The 23,611-nt window shown below is 46.7% G+C and overlaps 1 long non-coding RNA gene across 2 annotated transcripts in view; it reads left to right on the top strand.

Moving 5' to 3' along the window:
- Window positions 1–18,230, top strand: part of LOC139267018 (uncharacterized) — a 61,471-nt gene extending 43,241 nt beyond the window's left edge. The window contains exons 2-4 of one of the 2 annotated variants that reach the window (XR_011593810.1): window positions 3,586–3,730; window positions 5,680–5,778; window positions 18,155–18,230. This is a non-coding gene — a long non-coding RNA (uncharacterized lncRNA). The remainder of the gene's footprint in view (window positions 1–3,585; window positions 3,731–5,679; window positions 5,779–18,154) is intronic. The other variant, XR_011593809.1, reaches the window with a different exon arrangement.
- The last annotated feature ends 5,381 nt before the right edge of the window (window positions 18,231–23,611 follow it).

Below are 23,611 nucleotides of genomic sequence, written 5' to 3'. Positions count from 1 at the left end.
AGGTGACCCCGAGGTCTCCACCAGTTACACCCTCTGGTGGTACAGGCATAGTGTATACAGTGTGAAGATACATCCAGTAGTCTTATGTAACTGTACATTGAATGTACAGGGAGTATACTTACATTATACATACACAACGTGGGATTCAGGGGAAGCGGGGTGATGGTGATGGAAGCCCACCGATTCCCCACATGAAGTGAGCCTTCTGCAGACTAGTTCAGAGTAGCACTGCTGCTGCTAGTTGATTTTTATAAGCTGCTATGGTGTTCGCGTGTCAGTGTATTCGCTGAAACAGATTGAGGGAAAAAGAATCCGTATTAACACTTGGGCCAAGGACTTTATTAATTGTTTCACCGGCCAGGACTTATCAGAACAAAGGAACGCTCTCCCTCAGAGTGCGCTCACTTCCCTCGGACAAGCCCCATTACAATGTAGGGGCGCAACGGTTATACACTTTGGGTGCGTAATACAATTGAGGGGCATTCAGTTCACCCTATCCTTTTGTGATCCCTCCTTCCCTTTGTCCACTCATGAGCCGACACCTGGCCTTCCTTGCCCAATTAGATACGGGCAAGTGGTTATGTGTAATAGCAACTGTTTTGCACAAAGAGCTTTTCACCCATTGCTTGTTATTGCTACAATTTTACTGGCGTGACTAGTAACCAAGACCTTGAGCAAGTCTGCTATTTGTGCCAATGTTGTAACATTTGCAGTCTGACATTCTTTTGGTTATCCTTCCATGATTCCTTTGTTCACTTCACTGTCTCCATTGCTATACATTTTCACACATTCTCACAAGAAGGACAATGACTTTGTATGGGGGTGGTGGGGGTGGGGTACAGACACTCTGTTGTTTTAGAACTGTATGTACCTGTGATATTGTCTGGAGAATGGATAAGTCCCTAAATTGGCTATTGAATGAAAGATCAGAACAGGAGGAGGCCATTCAGTCCCTTGAGCCTGCTCTGCCATTCAATTTGATCGTAGCTGATCTGCAACTTAGTTCCATTTACCCACCTGTTTTCTCCATATCCCTTGCTTAGCTTATCTAACAAATTGTCTCAACATCCACAGACTTTTGGTGGAAGAGTGTTCCAGATTTCCACTACCCTCTTTGTGGAAAATGTGCTTTGTGATTTCGCTCCTGAATGGCCGAGCTGCAACTTTAAAATTATGTCCCCTTGTTCTGGATTTTCCCACCAGAGGAAATAGTTTCTCCATGCTTCCCGTATCAAATCCTTTTAACATTTCAAACACCTCGACTAATCTTCTATACCCGAGGGAATACAAGCCGAGTCTGTGCAACTTATCATAATTTCACCCTTTTAGCCCCAGTATCATTCTGGTGAATCTGCGCTGCACCCCCTCCAGTATATCCTCCGAGGTGGGGGGCCCAGAACTGAAGGCAGTGTCCGGATGGGTCTGACCGAGGCTCTGTATAACTGAAGCATAATTTCCTCCCCTGAGATAAAGGCCAACATTCCATTTGCCTTTTTAATTGCTTTTTGTAGCTGTCTACTAGCTTTTAATGATTTGTGTACATGGACCCCCAAATCCCTTTGTTCCTCGACAATTCCTAGTTTCTCGCTGTTTAGAAAATATTCCGATTCATGTCTCTTGGGTCCAAAGTGGGTGAGCTTACTTGCCCACTTTGAATTCCATCTGCAGCAGTTTCGCCCATTCACTTAATCTGTCCCGTTGCAACATCTGCTCCCATCTGCACGACCTAACTTAGCCTCATCTGCAAACTTGGATATGCAACTCTCTTCCTTCATCCGTCATTGATAAATATGGTGAAAAATTGAGGCCCCGTAATAGATCCCTGGGGATCACTGTCACACCCCAATTTCTCTGCCCCCCCGGCCCCAATCAGTGTACCTACCCATTATCTCTCTCCCTCTCTCTCTCTCTCTCTCTCTCTCTCTCTCTCTCTCCCACCCTTCCCCTCTTCCCCACCTCTCAACTAATTACCAATCAATGTCAAAAGGCTACCTCCAATTATGTGCACACTCATTTTTGCTAAATCTCTTATGTCGGTAGACCTTTATCTAATGCCTTCTGGAGGTCCATATGGATAACTTCCATGGGGAGCCGAGGGTTATGGGGAGCGGGTAGGGAAGTGGAGCTGAGGCCAAGATCAGATCAGCAATGATCTTATTGAATTGCGGAGCAGACTCGAGGGGCCAAATAGCCTACTCCGATTTCTTATGTTATGCTCCCTTATTTACCTTCATAATGACCTCTCTAAATGCAACTAGGTTAGTTCGACATGATTTGCCCTTAAAGCCAAGCTGGCTCTCTGATCAGCTCATATTTGTTGAAGTGTTCAGCAATCTTCCCTCTTGGATGGGGGCGGGCCTTTAACAGACTGTGCGGCCCATTCAAATTTCCACGCATGCATGGTTTTCCCATTCAAATGCCGGTGACCAGCTTGCACGGGACCTCCAGACCACTACACGGCCATGCAACTTAACAGCGACATTGGTGCTCAGACACACTATCCTTAATGTTCTAGTAGCTTCCCCACAAATGATGTTAAACTGACAGGCCTGTAGTCACCTGCTTTTTCTCTCCCTTAAATAATGGTGTGACATTACCAAATTTCCAGTCTAACGGCACAATTCCAGAATCAATAGAGCTTTGAAAGTCCCATTATTTACTCCATTACTATTTTTTTTAACTTGTATTGAATGCAATATGTCTTTCCCCTTGGGTTATTTTTAGCTTCTATTCTACCACTGGTATTTTATCCTCTTCCTCTGCTGTGAAAATAGATACAAAGTACAGTACTTCTTTAATCTGCCATTATCTTGTCTCTTACAGTATCACTGTCTCTTTAATGGACATCTTCCTTAGCCACTCTTTTACTGTTAATATCTTAAACTTTTACTTACTGCAGCTTGTCTAAAATTGTATCTGTTGAAAAATTGCTGAAAAGATTCAGGGAGGAGCTAAATGGAAGCATGTACATATATATTATATATGGGTAATGGAAGTTACAGTGCCACTTATTGGCTGAGGATAGACGTCATAATCATGTGAGTGCCTCATGAGGTTGGAGGTATATAAAGGACCATCTTAAGGGGGGGGTGGGATGTGAACAGAGCAGCTCCAAAACAAAGCGAATCAGACAACGTAGACAATCGTGCTCAACTGCTCTGTATAGGATTGTGGTAATATCCATACTTTGTCATTACTGTCTTGTTACTGTGTATCTGATTATTAAAATTGCTGATTGCTATCACATTGGTTGTCTTGTCGAATCGGTATACAATTTATTTATACAGGTAAAACTTTTACGATTAGCCCTTGTATGACTTGCAGATATTTTACCCATTCCCTTTTTGCGGCTCTTAATATTTTGTGTGTGTCCCTTTCTTGCTTTTTACATTTCTCTGTCCGCTGGGTTACCACTTTCCTTCGCACTTGTGTAAGCCACTTCATTTAGCTTTATGCTGCGCCTTACCTCAGATGTTGACCATGGTTGCTTGACTACAAGTTGAACTTTTGCTCCGCAAGGGTATGTATTGGTCTTGCATATACTAAATACTTCTTTGAATACTTCCCACTGTTTTTTTTCTGTAGGTTTACCTGTTAACAGCTCAACCCATATTTAACATGTTCAGATCGCGTCTCGTTCCTTCAACGTGAACCACCTTTAAGTCTAAAAGCTTCTTGCGTGATCTTTCTCCTTCTCGAACTTGATGTCAACTATTATGTTATGGTCACTGTAAGATGCTTCCTTACTGTCAAATTATTAACTAATTCTGGCTCAATACTAATTACTAAATCTTGTATGGCCTGTTCCCTTGGTTCTAAAACATTGTTTCAGAAAACTATCCTGGAAGCACTCTAGAAAGTTTACACCTTGAACTACCTGTGAAAATTACAATCTCCCATTATAACTGCTTTGCCTTAACTTCTCTAATCTCTCTTTTTGCATCCTGCTACTACATCACTGCTGTCAGGAAGTCTGTCGACAACCAGAATCTTGCATCCTTTGCCGTTTCTTATTTTCTAATGTTTTCACTGCCTGCTCAGCCTTACTGATATCATTTCTTTCAACTGCTGTAATATTGTCTTTGATCAGTATTGCTATACCCCCCTCCTTTTCTTATTTTCCTGTCCTTTCTAAAGTCCTTGAAGCTCCCAGTCTTGATCTCTAATAGAGTAGTACCCTTTGTGCTAAATTTATACTTCTGGTTCACTTTGTTTTATTCATACATATATAGGATGTACAGCACAGAAACAGGCCATTCAGCCTATGCCGGTGCTTATGCTTCACACAAGCCACCTCCCACCCCACTTCATTTCGCCTTTTCGGCATGTCCTTCTATTCCTTACCCTCATGTACTTGTCGAGCTTCCCCTTAAATGCATCTATGCCATTCACCTCGACCACGCCATGTGATAGCGATTTCCACATTCTCGCTATGCTGCATGCATTTGTGTCGAGAGCTCTGATTTGGTTCACAGTCCCCACTCTGCCCATGTGTGTTGCATACTTTTTCTTGTTTAATTTATATCAGGTATTTAATTAATTCCGATGCTCCTGTCGAAAACTGTATTTATCTTTCCTTTTTGTTTTCTTTTTGTTACCTGGTGGGGGTGGGCTTGACGAGAAAGGATTGAAGGTGACATCAGGAATGGTCAAAATATGGCACCTTAAAATAAGCTTCACTGTCTGAAGAGAACACATGTCTAAACCTATTGACATTCGCAGTTATTAGCCTTCGGCTATTCTGTGAGGTGCCAGCAACAATCCAAGAAAGGCAGGAAGCGAATAACCTTGTTGGCCAGCTGACTCCGAGCTGGGGGATGTGTCGAGCAAACCATTCTCACGGTGAAATGCCGAGAGGTCACTGCTGTAAAGCTCACATAATAACCGTATAAAATACCGTATATACTTCGAACTGTCAGCCCGACATACTGCTGTAAAAAGGTTAGATTCTCACTGGCTGGCCTATAACTGAGTGCGTGCATTGATTAGAAATGCAAGCTGAGATTCGACTTTATGTAAGACTGCTACACTGGAAGGTTGCATATTTTCACTGAGTGCTGAAGCTTTGGATTAGTCTTTCAGACCAGTTAAATGTTGCGTTGGTCACTCTGGCAGTAGATCTGACAAAAGACAAGTTTTACTTGTTAAGGCTGCATTTGGTTTCCGACACAGAAATCTATGTTTCTGCTCCAAACTCCCCCTCAGCAGCACAAATCTGATCCCACTTTGTGTTGTGGAAGCTGGTAAATGTCATTCACATTCTCTTTCTCCCTCCAGCAGCAACCTCAAATCAGATAATCCCTTCTGGAGTCGTGTTTTTTTTTTAAAGCCGAATGCCAGCGTTTGAACTTTGATGATTTGCCCAGTATTTATGTTGCTGCTGCTGATGCAATGTGTGGGGGTAGCAGGACTGTTCTGCCTGCATTGCACTGAATACCAATAAAGGCAAGTATTGGTAAGCCGTGTTTTTTCTGGAGCGATGCCATGCTTCTCTAAACCTCTGGTGGCATTTCACGGCTGCATTGTACTTGAGTGTGTGAAAGGAATGCAAATCCAGTAACCTAAAGCAAAACTCTGACACATACATTCTCACCAGAAAGGCTAATGGCAGCACTGTAACAACTTTCACAATGTTTTGTCTACAAATCTGTTGTACAGTACATTTTTAATTCATTGCAGATTAGCGCTTGTCCATACAACTCTGGACTATGGAGAACAAGAAAGCAAGTTCTGAAAGGATCCTGCTAGAGCCGTACCACTATATGCTTGAGTTACCAGGTACAGTACCATGGCGTATCCCATGTCTTTTAAGAACTGTATCAAATGTCTTTAATGAGATGCATGGCCAGATGTGTGTATGTGGAAACCACAGTTACTGTAGCAGTTACTGTATTTTTGAGGTTTGCTTGACTTTTTTAATTATTGGTCCTCGGGATGTGAGCATCGCTGGCACTTATTGCCCATCCCTAGTTGCCCTGAGTGCTTTGATACAACTGCAGGGCTTGCTGGCCCACTTCACAGGCCAATTGAGAATCAACCACTCTGGTGTGGGACTGGAGTCACTTATAAGCCACTGGTAAGGACGGCAGGTTTCCTTCCCTAAAGGACATCTGTGAACCGGGTTGGGTTTTCACGACAATACCACAGCTTCATGGTCGTTTTTAGTTTTTATTTCAAGACTTTAAAAAAAAAACTGAATTCCAATTGTCAAATCACCACAGTGGGATTTGAACACTCTCCGAATTACTAGTCCAGGCACATAACTGCTACACTCAGTTGGCAGTATACTTGCCTCTGAATCAAACGGTGTGGTTTAAATCCCCCATTCCAGTAATTGAACACACAATCTGTACTGATGCCAACAGTGCAGTACTGATGGAGTCCTGTCCTTTTGGATAAGCCACCAAGTGTTCAGCAATCTTTTCTGTTGGTGAGCAGTAAAAATCCAGTGGTATCATTTGTATTGAGCAGAGAATTCTCCCAATTATACAAGCTAAACCTTAACCAACACCTTCCAAAACCAAGTTACTGACTCTTCATATCATTGCTATATCGAACTACAGTACGCAGACGACGCCTGCGTCTGCGCACGCTCTCAGGCCGAACTCCAAGCCATCGTCAGCACCTTCACCGAGGTGTACGAAAGCATGGCCCTTACAATAAACATCCGTAAGATAAAGGTTCTCTACCAGCACTGTCCCCTGCCACACAGCACTGTCCCCCGGTTATCAAAATCCACGATGGGCCTTGGACAACTTGGATCATTTTCCATACCTCGGGAGCCTACTGTCAGCAAGGGCAGACATAACGACTAGATCCAATACCTTTTCAGTGTGCCAGTGCAGCCTTTGTTTAACTGAGGAAGAGATTGTTTGAAGACCAAGACCTCAAACCCGGCACCAAGCTCATGGTCTACAGAGCAGTTGTGATACCCGCCCTCCTATATGGCTCAGAGACATGGACTATGTACAGCAGGCACCTCAAAACACTGGAGAAGTACCACCAACGCTGCCTATCCTGCAAATCCATTGGCAGGGTAGGCACACCAATGTCAGTGTTCTCGCTCAGGCCAATATCCCCATCATCGAAGCACTGACCATAAGAACATAAATAGGAACAGGAGTACACCATACGGCCCCTCGAGCCTGCTCCACCATTCAATAAGATCATGGCTGATCTGACCATAGACTCAGCTCCACCTCCCTGCCCGCTCCCCATAACCCCTTATCCCCTTATCGTTTAAGAAACTGTCTATTTCTGTCTTAAATTTATTCACTGTCCCAGCTTCCAAAGCTCTCTAGAGGCAGCAAATTCCACAGATTTACAACCCTCAGAAGAAATTTCTCCTCATCTGTTTTAAATGGGCGGCCCCTTATTCTAAGATCATGCCTACTAGTTCTAGTCTTCCCCCATCAGTGGAAGCATCTCTGCATCCACCTTGTCAAGCCTCCTCATAATCTAAATAATCCGATAAGATCACCTCTCATTCTTCTGAATTCCATGCTCTATCAGCTCCCCGTATTCGCTCTTGGACCTCCTGGTTGTTCTTGCGAGCCAGTCTTGGTGTTTCCTGGTCGAGTGACCGAGCGTCTCTTCGCGGGTGCTGATTATGAAAGCCTTGAGGGTTGCCCAGGCACTATAGACACTGTGTCTCTGGGTCACAGGGAGTCATTAGATTGGTAGCGAGGCGCTGGCTGAATAGGGCTTTCTTAGCAGGATCTTTGAGTGCTCCAGCATTGATTTTCCTGCGACATTGTTGCTGTTGTCGTCGCTGTATTGGGGCAGAGTGAATTAGGCGGTGGTCCGCCCAGCAGTTGCCACTCCTGCCATGGCGCGGGTGATGCGCACGTCTTTGCGGTCTCTCCATCGGACGATGACGTAGTCTAGCAGATGCAAGTGCTTGGAGCGAGGATGTTGCCATGAAGCTTTATATTTGTCCTTCTGACGGAACAGTGATGACGTGGCCGTGTTCTAAGCATTTTGTGAGGAGGAGGGTGCCATTGGAGTTGGCTTTCCCTACCCCCTCTGCTGATCACACTTCCCCAGAGGTTAGTGTCCTTTCCGACTCTGAAATTGAAGCCGCCGAGGAGGATCAGCTTGTCGCTCGTTGGGACTCGGGACAGGGATGGTTTGAGGCTGGAGTAGAATTCATCTTTGGTCTCGTCTGTAGCTTCCAGTGTTGGGGCATATGTACTGAAGACCGTAGCTCACTAGTTCCGGGCCAGGGCCTCAAACCCGGCACCAAGCTCATGGTCTACAGTGCAGTGGTGATACCCGCCCTCCTATATGACTGAGACATGACTACATACAGCAGACACCTCAAAACACTGGAGAAGTACCACCAACGCTGCCTCCGCAAGGTCCTGCAAATCCATTGGCCGGATAGGCGCACCAACGTCTGTGTTCTCGCTCAGGCCAATATCCCCAGCATCGAAGCATTGACCACGCTCGATCAGCTCCGCTGGACGGGTCACATCGCCCGCATGCCCAACACGTAACTCCCAAAACAAGCGCTCTACTCGGAGCTCCGACACGGCAAGCGAGCCCCAGATGGGCAGAGGAAACACTTCAAGGACACCCTCAAAGCCGCTTTGAAAAAATGTAACATCCCCACCGACACCTGGGAATCCCTGGCCCAAGACTGCCCAAAGTGGAGGAAAAGCATCAGGGATAGCGCTGAATGCCTCTAATCTCTTTGCCGAGAGCAAGCTGAAGCCAAGCGTCATCAGCGGAGGGAGCGTGTGGCAACCCAGGCACTCCACCCACTCTTTCCTTCAACCACCGTGTCCAACCTGTGACAGAGGCTGTCGATATGGCATTTGGACTCTTCAGTCACCTGAGAACTCATTTTATGTGTGGAAGCAGGTCATCCTCGACTCCAAGGGACTGCCTATGATGATGATGATGTAAACCCTACTCCTTCTGGATTCAACAACTGCCATTTCCATCTTCCATTTAGATTCATGAAGGGTGTTTTCGAAATAAAATCTGGAGAGACCGCCTATTACTGAACTGAGACCTCCGTTTGGCTTTTCACAATTTGATTTTCCTTCAAACCTTGTAGCACATCATAGATGACTGCACATTGGCTCAGATTTCAGTCTGTACAGGAGGGGAGGTCCATGTACGTACACCTGGGTCTTCTGCCAAAATTCGTGCCCCTTTCCAAATAGGTCAGTAAATTGAAATTTAACTCTTATCTTCCTTTGTCTCCTTTCCTCACCTTACCAACGGGGCTCTCTCATCTGCTGCTGAAACCCTCATTCATGCCTGTTATCTCTAGACTTCCTCCAATGCTATTTGTGGCTGGTCCCCACGTTCTGCCCTTTGTAAACTAGAGGTGAACCAAAACTCTGTTGCCCTTGTCCTAACTTGCACCAAGTTACACTCACCCATTGCCCTGTGCTCGCTGACTTGCATTGGCTCCCGGTTAAGCAATGCCTCGATTTTAAAAAATAAATAAATAAATAAATAAATAAATAAAATTCTCATCCTTGTTTTCAAATCCCACCATGGCCTCTCCCCTTACAATCTCTGTAACCTCTTCTAGCCCCCCGCCCCAACCCCCAAGATGTCTCCGCTCCTCTAATTCTGCCGCCTTGAGCATCCCTGATGATGATCGCTCCACCATTGGTGGCCGTGCCTTCAGTTGCCTGGGCCCCAAGCTCTGGAACTCCCTCCCTAAACTTCTCTGCCTCTCTACCCCTCTTCCTTTAAGACACTCCTTAAAACTGACCTCATTGACCAAGCCTGCCCTAATTTCTCCTCCTGTGTCTGCTGTCACATTTTTGTCTTCTAACGCTCCTGCGAAGCACCTTGGGACAGCTTACTACATTAAAGGCGCTATATAAATGCAAGTTGTTGGCAGTGTCTTGGTAGTCTTGATTGGCTGTCCATTGAATAGGCAGAATACAAACTACTGTCTGCACTTAGCAGCCATAGATTTGACACTTCTGTTCTGATAGCTTCAGGTTTCTGCTTTCCCTGTTCGTGGTCACTGTCCAATGTAGAGAGAGAGGTTACCTGTCTAATAGGATTGTCTTCATTTTCAAATGTGCATATTCAACATACCCAGCCATTCCTCAAGGCCTTGTAGCAAGTGCAGTCATTTACTGCCTCTGATTTTCAACATGCAGCTTTGGGCAAAATGAACTGATGTTCTGGGATAGACTGAGCCCTTTCCTACTGCATGGGACTAGATTTGGCACATGGCTGTATGCACATTGTCACATCTTAAGAGTTGCGATAAATGGGTAATTTTCCAGTTAGGAAACGGTAACTAGAGGGATGCCACAGGGTTCGGTGCTGGGGCCTGAACTATTTACAATCTATATGACTTGGATGAAGGGACCGAGTAATGTAGCTAAGTTTGCTGATACAAAGATGGGTGGGAAAGCAAGTTGAGAGGAGGACACATACTCATTGGAGTTTAGAAGAATGAGGTGTGATCTTATTGAGGCATCTAAGATACTGAGGGAGCTCGACAAGGTAGATGCAGAGAGGATGTTTCCACTCGTGGGGAAATCTAGAACTAGGGGGCATAGTTTCAGAATAAGGGATCGCCCATTTAGAACGGAGATGAGGAGGAATTTCTTCTCTCATTGGGTCGTAAATCTGTGGAATTCTCTACCGCAGAGAACTGTGGAGGCTGGGTCATTGAATATATTTAAGGCGGAGATAGGCAGATTTTTGAGCGATAAGGGAGTCCAGGATTATGGGGAGCGGGCGGGGAAGTGGAGCTGAGCCCAAGATCAGATTAGCCCTGATCTTATTAAATGGCGGAGCAGGCTCGAGGGGCCAAATGGCCTGCTCTTGCTCCTGTGTGGATGCTGGAACCTGAAATAAAAACAGAAAATACTGGAAATCTCAGCGGGTCAGGCATCACCTGTGGAAGGAAAAACAGCGTTAACGTTTCTGGTCGATGACCCTGCGTCAGAGCTGGCAAATGTTCGAAAATAACAGATTCTTGAGTACTGAGAGGGGGAGGGGGAGGTCTGGGATTGGGTGGACGGTAGGAGAGATTAGAGACACAAAAGGGATGATTGATGAATTGAAATGATAATGGCAGAACTTAGAAAAAGGTTAGTCTAGATAGGGTGTGAATGGTGAAATAATGACAGCTGCCACTGGAGACAGGGAAAAATAAAAGATAGGGTGGTGGTGGTGGGGGGAGGTTTAAGGGAACCAAAAATAGGCAGAGGTTATCTGAAATTGTTGAACTCGATGTTGAGTCCAGAAAACCGAAACAAAAGATGAGGTGCTGTTCCTCGAGCTTCATTGGAACAGTGTAGGAGGCCAAGGATGGAGATGTCAGAGTGGAGCGGAGAATTAAAGTGCCAGGCGACTGGAAGCTCGGGGTCACGCTTGAGGACTGAACGGAGGTGTTTTGCAAAGTGGTCACCCAATGTAGAGGAGACCACATCGTGAGCAGCGAATACAGTAAGTATTTCTACAGTATAGAAAGTACAACAAGTAAATCGCTGTTTCACCTGGAAGGAGTATTTGGGGCCCCTGGACAGTGGGAAGGGAGGAGGTAAAAGGGCAGGTGTTGCATCTCCTGCGTTTACACGGGAAGGTGCCGTGGGAAGGGGAAGGGGAAGGGGGAGGGGGTGCTGGGGGTGACTGCGGAATGGACCAGCGTGTCGCGGAGGGAGCAGTCCCTTCGGAACGCTGAGAGGGGAGGGGAAAGATATGATTGGTGGTGGGATCATGGCGGAGGATGATCTGCTGAACGTGGAGGCCAGTGGGGTGAGAGGTGAGAACATGGGGAACCCTGTCGTGGTTCTGAGAGGGAGGGGAAGGGGTGAGAGCAGAAGTGCGGGAAATTGAATGGACACGGTCAAGGGCCATGTTAACCACGGCGGAGGGGAATCCTCGGTTGAGGAAAAAGGAAAACATATCAGCCTTTCACTATGTGAAAGGTGCTGTCGTCAGAGCAGATGCTACAGAGTCCTTACAAGAAGTGGGGTGGGAAGAAGGGTAGTCCAGGTAGCTGTGGGAGTCAGTAGCTTATAGTGGATACTGGTTGATAACCTATCCCCAGAAATAGACTCAGAAATCGAGGAGGGAAGAGACAAGTTCGGTGATGAACCATGTGAAGGTGAGGGAAGTGTGGAAATTGGAATCAGTGAAAGAAATTTTCTAGTTCAGGGCGAGAGCAGAAAATGGCGCCGAAACAGTCATCAATGTACCGGAAAGAGCGGTGAGGGTGGGGACCCGAGTAGGACTGGAACAAAGAATGTTCCACATATCCAACGAAAAGGCAGGCATAGCAAGGACCCATACGGGTTCCTTATAGCAACACCTTTCATTTGGAGGAAGTGAGTGGAGTTAAAGGAGCAGTTGTTCAATGTGAGAACAAATTCAGCCAGGCGGAGGAGGGTGTTGGGGGATGGGGACTGGCTGGGCCTCTGCTCGAGGAAGAAGCAGAGCGCCCTCAGGCCATCCTGGTGGGGGATGGAAGTGTCGAGGGATAATCTCTCCTGCCTTCCACCCGATCACAGACCTTTTCCTTTTGTTCCTGCTCCTATTTCTTACTTTCTTGTGTTACAACTACTTTATTGCATCATGCATGAGGCTTGCTGTTGAGTCAGATCCAATTCATGGATGCCCTTTCGAAGAGTGAAGAAACACCCCAGCAGGTAGATGGTCTGATGTTTTAGTGCACACATCGTTCCATTACCGGGTTTAGTGGACTTGCTCAGAAAGTCGGCAAGTGCAACCTGTCCAAGTGGCCAAAAAGGCTGAGCAGCGCTGGGTGCTTGTGCTCAACAAGGTTGAGTCCTTGTCCTTTTTGGAGATTCCAGCTTCCTTTGGGTAATCTCTGTAGCAAAGTGCTTTTATTATGGCCTCTGATACTGGCTACAATTTGGGTCAGGCACGGAGGGGGCTGTTGACTTGGTGTAATTGTACTCAGGCTCTCCCAGTGATGATAGAATCGTGGAATTGTGCCCGGAGTTGTACTTTGTAGTAGAAGACCTATGAAAAACCGCAGCCTCTTTAAAACTGAGCGAGTTGTGATGGATTGTCTCTTATTTACCCTCAACACTTTTTTCCTGTCACGTCCTTTCCAAAATGAACCGTTTTACTGCTTGAAAGCTTCAAAAGATTGTTTTCTCTTCAAAATTGGCAAGAAATGAATTGCAAAGTGGTTTTGGACTCCACCCAGCAGGATCACAGCTGTTTGATCAACAGCAAGTATAGCATGCACACCCGGTCCTCAACAACACCTTGCATTTATATAGCGTCTTTAACATAGTAAAACGTCCCAAGGTGCTTCACAGGAGCGTCATCAGAAAAAAACGGACATGGAGCCACATGAGATATTAGGACAGATGTTTTAAGGAGCGTCTTGAAGGAGGAGAGAAGTGGAGAGATTTAGGGAGAGAGTTCCAGAGCTTGGGGCCCAGACAGCTGAAGGCACAGCCACCAATGGTGGAGCGAGTAAAATCGGGGATGCGTAAGAGGCCAGAATTGGAGGAGTGCAGAGATCTTGGGAGGGTTGTCGGGCTGGAAGAGGTGACATAGATAGGGAGGTGCGAGGCTATGGAAACAAGGATGAGAATTTTAAATTGAGATGTTGCTTGACCCCGGGAGACAGTGTAGGTCAGCGAGCACAGGGGTGATGGGTGAACGGAACTTGGTGCGAGTTAGGACACGGGCAGCAGTGTTTTGGATGAGCTCAAGTTTTTGTAGGGAAGATGACTGGAGGCGGATCAGGAGAGCGTTGGAATAGACAAGTTTAGAGGTAACAGAGGCATGGCTGAGGGTTTCAGGAACAGATGAGCGGAGGGGGAGTCAGGCGATGTTACCGAGATTGAAGTAGGTGGGCTTGGTGATGGAGCAAATATGTGGTCAGAAGCACATTACTGGGACAAATATGACACCAAGGTTGTGGACAGTCTGGTTCAGCCTCACAGTTGCGAGGGAGAGGGATGGAGTCAGTGGCTGACGAACAGAGTTTGAGGCAGGGACCAAAGACAATGGCTTCGGTCTTCCCAATATTTGGTTGGAGGAAATTTCTACTCCAATACTGGATGTCTGACAATTTAGAGACAGTGGAGGGGTCGAAAGAGTACTGGTGAGGTAGAGCTGGGTGTCGTCAGTGGAACCTGACATTTGTGTTATCAAATTATGTCGCTAAGGGGCAGCATGTAGATGAGAAATAGGAGGGGACCAAGGATAGATCCTTGGGGGACACCAGAGGTAACGATGCGGGGCCGGGGAGAAAAGCCGTTGCAGGTGATTTTCTGGCTACCATTAGATCGGTAAGAATGGAACCAGGCGCGTGCAGTCCCACACAGCTGGAGGACGGAGTGGTCAACCGTGTTGGATTCCGCAGAGTGGACAAGGAGGGACAGTTTACCACGGTCACAGTCTGTCATTTGTGACTGAGGGCTGGTTCAGTGCTGGGGCAGAAACCTAATTGGAGCAATTGAAACATGGAGTTGTGGGAAAGATGGGCACTGATTTGGGAGGCGACAGCACGTTGCAGGACTTCGCAAAGGAAAGGGAGGTTGGAGATGGAGCTGTAGTTTACAACGATAGAGGGGTCAAGCGGATTTTCTTTTAAGAGTTGTGTGCTACTGCCGACCAGTTATGAGAGGATTCTCATGATCTCCGTGCAATTGCTGGTGGGAATTATTTACCCCGAGACTCTGGCATCCCTTTATCGTTCATTCCCCGGGCTTTCAATGACAGACAGGAGGAAGCCCGTCAGCCCCTCGAGCCTGTTCCGCCATCTACTTGATCTGTATATTAACTCTATCTACCCACCTTGATTCTGTATCACTTAATACCCTTACCCAACAAAAATTAATTCATCTCCGTTTTGAAATTTCCAATTGTTCTCCCCACCCATCCCCCCCCCCCCCCCCCACTGTCCGCCCAGCCTCAACAGCTTTTTGGGGGAGAGTTTTCCAGATTCCCAGCACCTTGTGTGTGCTTCCTGACTTCACCCCTGAATGGCCTGGCTCTAATTTTAAGGTTATGCCCCCTTGTTCTGGACTCCCCCCACCAGAGGAAATAGTTTCTCTCGATCTACCTTATCAACTCCTTTAATCATCTTAAACACCTTGATTAGATCAGCCCTTATTCTTCTATACTCGAGGGAACACAAGCCTAGTCTGTGCAACCTGTCCTCAGAATATAACCCTTTTAGCTTAGGGGATGCCCACCGCTTCCTGCCCCTTCAACTTGGTCTCACCTGCACCGTAATGAATTCTGAGGGCATTCTGTGACGTAGTGCTGAATGAGCTCCGCCTGCAGTTCAACTGAAGTGTCTGGCATTATGAGAAAGGAGGAGAAAGCGGTGGATTAGTACCTGCCATTGATAGCGGGTGTTTTCGTGCGCATATGATTTGCCCGCTCTACAAGCTGGACGGTATAATCAGCCAGTATTCCACAGTAGACACCAAGTCGCTGGAGAAATACCACCATGATGTCTCCGCAAGATCCTACAAAACCTCTGGGAGGACAGACACACCAACGTTAGCGTCCTCGACCAGGCCAGCATTAAAGCACTGTCTACACTTGATCAGCTCCGCTGGGCAGGCCACATAGTTCACCTGCAAGACACAAGACTCCCAAAGCAAGCGCTCTACTTGGAACTCCTTCACGGCAAATGAGCCACAGGTGGGCAGCGGAAACTCTCCAAGCCTCCCTGATAAAGTGCAACATCCCCACTGACACCTGGGAGTCCCTGGCCAAAGAACCCCCTAAGTGGAGGAAGAGTATCCGGGAGGGCGCTGAGCACCTCGAGTCTCATCGCCGAGAGCGTGCAGAAACCAAGCACAGGCAGCGGAAGGAGCGTGCGGCAAACCAGTCCCACCCTCCCCTTCCCTCAACCATTGTCTGTCCCACCTGTGACAGGGACTGTGGCTCTCGTATTGGACTGTTCAGCCACCGAAGAACTCATGTTAAGAGTGGAAGCAAGTCTTCTTCGATTCCGAGGGTTTCCCTATGATGGTGATGAGTGTGCAGTACCTGTCGATCATATGAACTGCATCTACTTATGATTGCTCTTGCTTCAGTGCAAGGTGCACTTTCACGAGGTGTTATTTCCCAGTACTTCTGATTGTTTTATGCTCTTTCGGTGCAGTAAACAAAGTCTGGTGAGTGAATACCGCTGTTCCTGCCCAAAATAAACAGAGGGCTAAATAAAGACGACGACCAGCAACTTTGAAATGTTTGTGGTATTTACTTTTTGGCCGATGTAAGCAACCGTCTGTTTTATATGTGGACCGTGTAAGTGGTGTGGAATGTATCGAGGGAGAGCGTGTGGGGATGCACTGTGGTGACCTCCTCCATGAAGGGGATGGGGAGGAAAGGGCAGAGAGGAGACTGTGTTGTTTTTAATAAACCAGATTATTTTTGCAAGCAACTTCTGAAGTTCAAGATTCAGCTGTGAACCATAGTCCCCAGATAAGTCAGGAAAAAGCGAGTTGGAAAGAATGCTTTGGACTTGGTCACCAGTTCTGCATTGGAAATTTAGAAAAATGCAAAAGACATGTGTTTCTCTGTGTGCAGTACTCGTTGAATACACTTGGGCACGGTAATACCGTGTCGTGCTTTATATCTTGAAGTCCATATAAGTGTTACTGACCAGTTACCACCCTGTTTACTGATTCAGATAATTGCAGCCTGAACTTTTCCAATTGCAAAACCAGTTTTGTTTCCACTAGAATTCGTTTTCACTGTTGTCTCTGTGGTAATGGGTGGACCGAGGAATGGAATTCAAGTTGCAGTTTTGCCTCCGTGTGTATGGGACTTGAGGCTGTACTGTGGGAGAAGGAATGATTTGAAAGTTTTTGTGCTGTAATCAATTATTTCTAGGATTGTAAATTCTGTATTAAAAATAACATTGCTGCAAATACAACTGTTCCTTTATCAGGGGCATGCCCCTGCCACCAAGTTCTGACCCCAACAGTGATCATTCCCCTCAGCTTGGAAGTATTAAATACAGTCTGGGGTCTGTTAAAGCTACAATGCATGCAGCTGGAGTTTGATGTCAGAAGCCGAATTCTTGAAGCTGCCTTGTAATTTACTGCAATCTATGGGTGCGGCAGATATGTTACTGACCCAGTAATAATAAGAGAGTAGGAGTTCAAATCAAACCGCGATTTGAGCATTTGAATTCAATTACATTTTTTTTAAAAGCTAAAGCTGGAATTAAAAGCTGGTATCAGTAAAAGTGACCATGATGCTGTCGGCTTCACTCGTTCACTGATGTCCTTTTAGGGAGAGAAAGCTGCTGTCCTTACCCGGCCTGGGACTCTCAGGGGACAGTGTTCCAGGCACCTGCTTACCTTTACCCTTCGCGGTGGCGGAGTTTGTGGGTTGTGAGGTGCTGCCAAAGTGACTCCAGTGCCGCTCCAACGTGGTTGACTTGACCGCACTGAAGAGGTCTCCGCTTAATTGGCAACATATCAATTAGTTTAAACGTCCTCCAGCATCGACGTGCCGTATCTGTAAGATGTACCGCAGCACCTCGCAAACCCACAAACTCCGCCACCGCGAAGGGCAAGCAGGTGCCTGGCAACACTCCCTCCCCCCCCCCCCTCGCGTCATGTGTGGTCTCTTTTCTCCCCCCACCCCCCCCCCCCCCAACCCCCGCCGCATCGCGGCTCCCGTCCCCGCCGAATCGCGCCCCCCTTTCTCCCCCACCCCCACCGCCGCTCCCCCGTCCTGACTTGCACATAGATCAGTCGTCCGACGTATATCATCGTCGCTGGGTCAAAACCCTTAAACTCCCTCCCTAACAGCACTGTGGGAGTACCTTCACCACACGGACTGCAGCGGTTCAAGAAAGCGGCTCACCACCACCTTCTCACGGGCAAATAGGGATGGACAATAAAGTGAGTAATGTCCACATCCCGGGAATGACATTTATTTTTTTTTTTAAACCCTGTGTTGATGCATGTAGTTTGCAATGCATTATGTTTCAGTTAAGCAAATGTTGCTGAAATGTATACCTCACTTCTAGTTAACAATGTGCACTGTATATGCCCAAGGGACAAAATGATTAGCCAGTATAATAAATAGCAGGCTTGTGCTGTTTGCTTTTCGGATAGAGGCTAACCTCTGGATGAAATCTGAGATACCGGTTACCCAGTAGCTGTAACAAGTGTATTTAAAAAACATTTTTTTGATTCAGGAAAACAAGTGAGAACCCAACTTTCCCAAGCCTTTAACCACTGGTTGAATGTCCCAGAAGAGAAACTGCAGGTAAGAATTCCTTGCATTTTATTTGTCGCAAAGTCGTCAACAACCTGTATTTATAAAGCGGCTTTAACATAGTGAATTGTCTCAGGGCGCTTCACAGGAGTATTGAGATCAAAAATTTGACACCGAACCGCATTAAGCGAACTTAAGGCAGGTGACCAAAAGCTTGATCAAAGAGGTAGGTTTTAAGGAGCGTCGTGAAGGAGGAAAGAGAGGTAGAGAGGCGAACAGATTTAGACGGGGAATTCCAGAGCTTTGGACCCAGGCAGCTGAAGGCACGGCCACCAATGCTTGAGCATTTATAATAAGGGCTCAAGAGGGCAGAATTAGAGGAGCGCACACATCTCTGGGTGGGGGTTGTGGAGCTGGAGGAGATTGAAGATGTTGGTTTTGTTTCTTGAAATAAAATATTTATAATAACCATCATAAATTAATGGATTATGTCTGTAAACCTTTAAACTAAGCAAAATCCTACACTTGTCCCCACTGATTTTGACAAGCTGCTATATGTTTCCAACATGCCATGGACAGGAAGGTATATGAACTGCACAGTTCATAGAATCATACAGCACAGGAGGACATTCAGCCCATTTTGCCTGAGCTTTCCGATTGGTCCCACTCCCACTGATCTTTCCCCGTAGCCCTGCAAATGCTGCTGAAGATTTATTCCCCGTCAATATTTGTCCAATTCCTTTTTGAAAGTTACTATTGAATCTGCTTCCACCACCTTTACAGGCAGTTCATCGTCGTAACTCACTGCGTTTTATTTACAATACAGGTTTCCTCATGTCACCTCTGGTCCTTTTGCCAATTATTTTAAATGTGTGTTCTCTAGTTATCAACCTCCTGCCAGTGGAAAGTTTCTCCTTGTCTATTGCATTGAAACCTTTCATAATTTTGAGCACATCTATTAACCTTCCGTGCTCTTACTAGGAACAACCCCAGCTCCCAGCTTCTCTAGACTCTCTCTCGTAACTGAAGTCCCTCAGTCTTCTTATTCCCGTAAATCTCCGCTGCACCCTCCTGGACATCCTTCCTGGGCACAATACACCATCAGAGACCTGACCAGTTATTTATAAATGTTTAGCATAATTTCCTTGCTGTCATAAAAACATAGAAAATAGGTGCAGGAGTAGGCCATTCGGCCCTTTGAGCCTGCACCACCATTCAATGTGAATTTTCTATATAAAGTTTCTATAGAAACATATAAAATTCAGACGGGATTGGACAGGTTAGATGCAGGAAGAGTGTTCCCGATGTTGGGGAAGTCCAGAACCAGGGGTCACAGTCTTAAGGATAAGGAGTAAGCCATCTAGGACCGAGATGAGGAGAAACGTTTTCACCCAGAGAATTGTGAACCTGTGGAATTCTCTACGACAAAGTTGTTGTCCAGTTCGTTGGTTATATTCAAAAGGGAGTTAGATGTGGCTCTTACGGCTAAAGGGATCGGGGGATATGGAGAGAAAGCAGGAATGAGGTACTGAGGTGAATGATCAGCCATGATCATGTTGAATGGTGGTGCAGGCTCGAAGGGCCGAATGGCCTGCTCCTGCACCTATTTTCTATGTTTCTATGTACAAAGCATGCTGTCCCATGGGTGCTAATCCACTTTGTGGTGCGAGGGCTATCGTTTATTCAAAGTCCAGGGGATGGGGCCTCTTGCTGCTCGCGTTGAGGGGTTCAGATTTGCTGCAGGACTGGAAGATGGCATGCATTTAGTGTGAGCTTTCATGTGTGTATGACTAGATCATAGTGCGTTCATAACTCCTTGAGCACTTCAAAGTAGAGAAGAAAAACAAGGGCAGGTCTTTCTGGCCTTTGTTTTGTTGACGTGTAGTGCAGCAGGGCCGTGCTTTTATTTTAAAAAGCAAGTTGCAATTGAACATGTTTAGATGCTGATGTCATTGAGCCCAAGTTCTTATCAACGTTGAGTGAGACATCCGCAGTTACTGTTTATCCAGCAACTCTTGAACTTACTGTTCAACTTTGCTATGTTCAGTATTCATCTGCCTCTTGATGCAGTGTTGCTGTTTGTGTCATTGAGTTTGCAGTGAGACCAAGGGGTACTCTTTTAAGCACCCTGCATTTATATGATCCTGCTTCGAGAGATAAGGAAGTCCAGGGTTATGGGGAGCGGGCGCGGAAGTGGAGTTGAGCCCAAGATCAGATCAGCCATGATCTTATTGAATGGCGGAGCAGGCTCAAGGGCCCAGATGGCCGCCTCCTGCTCCTATTCCTTATGTTCTTATGAAAGCAAACCTTTTACTTCACCAGTCAAGGTATGTGACTTTCAATCCATGCTTGTTTCTGCTCTTGTGCGTCCCTTTCTCCCACATGCTGGTTGATATCTTGTGCCAGAAACAATAACTTGGGCCGTTTATAAAATACAGGATTATGTGTTTGTCGGACAAGCGCATCTTCAGCTGTGATGGCTTAAAATGTTTGCGTTGTTTGGACATGGGTTTATATCTGCAACTTAAGTTGTGTTTTGGGAAAGATTGGCGGGGAGCTGCGAGTTCTAATGTCTTGTGCTATGGAGGCTGTGTGAAGTGTCTTCTGTGAACTACTTGGGTCTTTTTTGCCGCCTTCACTCTCTAACTGGCCTCAGCCTCCGACTTCTCTGGCAGTAGATGCGCTTCGCCCCCTACTTAGAGTGTTGGCACTCGGTTTGCTAACTCAGCAAGTTGTAGCATGCCCAGGATAACAAACAGAAAATCCTTCATTAGATTTCTTTTTAGCTACTGCAATCTATCCTGTACACCTCAGTGAACCTCCTTGCATCTTTGAGCTGCCAAGCAAATGTATTGAACATTGATCTCCCGCAGTGCTGCCCATGGAGAGTGAAGACAAAGTGAATTCACTGAAAGTTCAATTTAAAAAATGAATATTAAATATTGTTACAATATATTCAATGTAATACAATCCAAATATGTGAAAACCCTTAAATTTAATGACTACCACACACCAACTTGCATCTATATAGCGCCTTAAACATCGTAAAATATCCCAAGGCACTTCACAGAAGCATTATCAAAATAAATTTGACATTGAGCCACATGAGATATTAGGGCAGGTATGTTTAAAGGAGGAGGAGAGAGGCGGAGAAACTTAGGGGGAGAATTCCCGAACTTGGGGCCTCCGCAGCTGAAGGCATGGCCGCCAACGGTGGAGCGATGGAAATCGGGGATGCACGAGAGACCAGAATTGGAGGAGCGCAGAGATCGCCGGAGGAGGTTACAGAGATAGGAAGGGTTGTAGGGCTGGAGGTGGTTAGATATAGGGAGGGGTGTGGGGCTGGAGGTGGTTACAGAGATAGGGAGGGGTGTAGTGCTGGAGGAGGTTACAGAGATAGGGAGGGTTGTCGGGCTGGAAGAGGTAACCGAGATAGGGAGAGGAGTGGGCTATGGAGAGATTTGAAAATAAGGCTGAGAATTTTAACATCAAAGTGTTGCCGGACCGGGAGCCAAGGTCGGTCAGCGAGGACGGGTGATAGATGAAGGGAGGCTTGTTGCGAGTTAGGCTGCGGGCAGTATTAAACTCTTCAGGGTAAAGTAGAGAGAACATAAGAGCATAAAGAATAGGAGCAGGAGTAGGCCATTTGGCCCCTCGAGTCTGCTCCGCTATTCAGTAAGATCATGGCTGATCTGATCACTGCCTCAACTCCATTTTCCTGCCCACTCCCCATAACCCTTTACTCCCTTATCGCTCAAAAATTTGTCTGTCTCTCCGCTTTAAATATATTCAATGACCCAGCCTCCACAGCTCTCTGGGGCAGAGAATTCCAAAGATTCACGACCCTCAGAGAAGAAATTCCTCCTCATTTCCGTTTTAAATGGGCAAACCCTTATCCTGAAACTCTGCCCCCTAAGCAGGGTGAGACGAGCTTAATTCTGGACCAGGTAACTCTGGAGGGAAGTTCACTTACTGCCAGAGAAGTCGGAGACTGGGGCCATTTGGAATGAAAAGGGCAAAAAAACAGTTGCCGTTTTGATTACCAGCTGGAAGTAAGTATTAGAACGGTAGAGTGAGCGCTTGGACTGCTGTCGAGGCCTGACTTGGGGACATTCTTGGTCTGCTTCTCCCCGATTCATGGCCATGACGGCTCGTATCTGTGGTTGTTTACTCTCCTGATAGAGCTCATTGTTGGGCATCTTCCCTAGCGACCTCGAATGAAGGGAAACCGCTGCGGTCATGTATGAAGTTCAGCAGGTGTTCTGATCACTGTGCGCGACTTCGAGTTCAAAACTTGCCGGAGAGCAGTCAGCACCAAAAAAAAAAGTGAGGTCACAGGTTTCTCAAGAGACGGAGCAGGGCGAGTAGATTTCAGGTCCGCAAAGAGTCAGGAAGTGAACCCGGAGTATGAGCAGGAGAGGAGACATGGGCCATGGGTGGCCAGGCAGCAGAGAGCAGGGCGAGAAGAGCTTAGTTCTTGGCCAGGAAACTCCGGACTAGAATAGGAACTTAATCAGGCAGAGTGGGAAGAGGAAATTCTAGACTCTTGAGATGGGAGATTACCTGCAAGGTAGGCTGACCATAGGTCCCCGTTTTCCAGGGACCGTCCCCGGATTAGGCGCTGTGTCCCCAGATGAAGAATATCCCTGGTTCAGAAAACTCATCCCCATAGTCTTTGATTTGTTCAAAGGCAAGTGTATGGAAACCCTGGGTGAGATTCTCCGCCCATTCCCGCCCAGTTTGAGCTCAGGAACAGATTGCAGAGGTCGGTTGATTAGAGGCGACGATGATGTCCCCGCTTTCCCACAATGCAGCGCAGCGGAGATAAGGCCCCATCGATAACTCAGGCCACACTGCACTCTGGCAGATTGAGTCACTTGACCCCGTGTTTCGGCCTGGCCGGGATTTTGGGGGGGGGGGGGGGGAAGAGGCGGTGGAACCTTTAAATTGTGCTGGTGAAGCCGAGGGAGCAGTGAGAGCTGGTGAGTGCGTGGATTTACTTTACATCAGATTAATATTGGTGTTTCTTTTTACTGAAATAAGGCAAGCTCGGGAAGAGATTTCTGAAACATTGAGATAGAGGGTGTTGCACACCTTGTATGGAAAATCTCAGTCTGAAATTAAAAGTTGGGGTATTCGGGGATGAATATAGATGGTACAGCACTATTGGCAGAATGCAATCGCGATTCGGTGTGTGTGTGTGTTTATGTGTATATATATATATATATATGTGTATATGTATATTTATATATCTGACTATTTGTACTGCACTTTTTTTGAGACAGGTGTCTGTTTAACCCTGCCTCCCCTCCCAGCACATACTGCAATGTTTTGACTGACAGGTGCCAAGCCCCACCCCTGTCAAGCTCTTAAACACCCCCCCCCCCCCCCCCTCCCCCCGTGGTGCCGAGAAGCAGAACCGAGAGAGAGACACGGG

The sequence above is a fragment of the Pristiophorus japonicus genome, chromosome 7 (assembly GCF_044704955.1).
Source record: "Pristiophorus japonicus isolate sPriJap1 chromosome 7, sPriJap1.hap1, whole genome shotgun sequence".
Taxonomy (NCBI): Eukaryota; Metazoa; Chordata; class Chondrichthyes; family Pristiophoridae; genus Pristiophorus; species Pristiophorus japonicus.
Note: the sequence above shows the minus strand (reverse complement) of the source record. Positions and strands in the feature narration are given on the sequence as shown.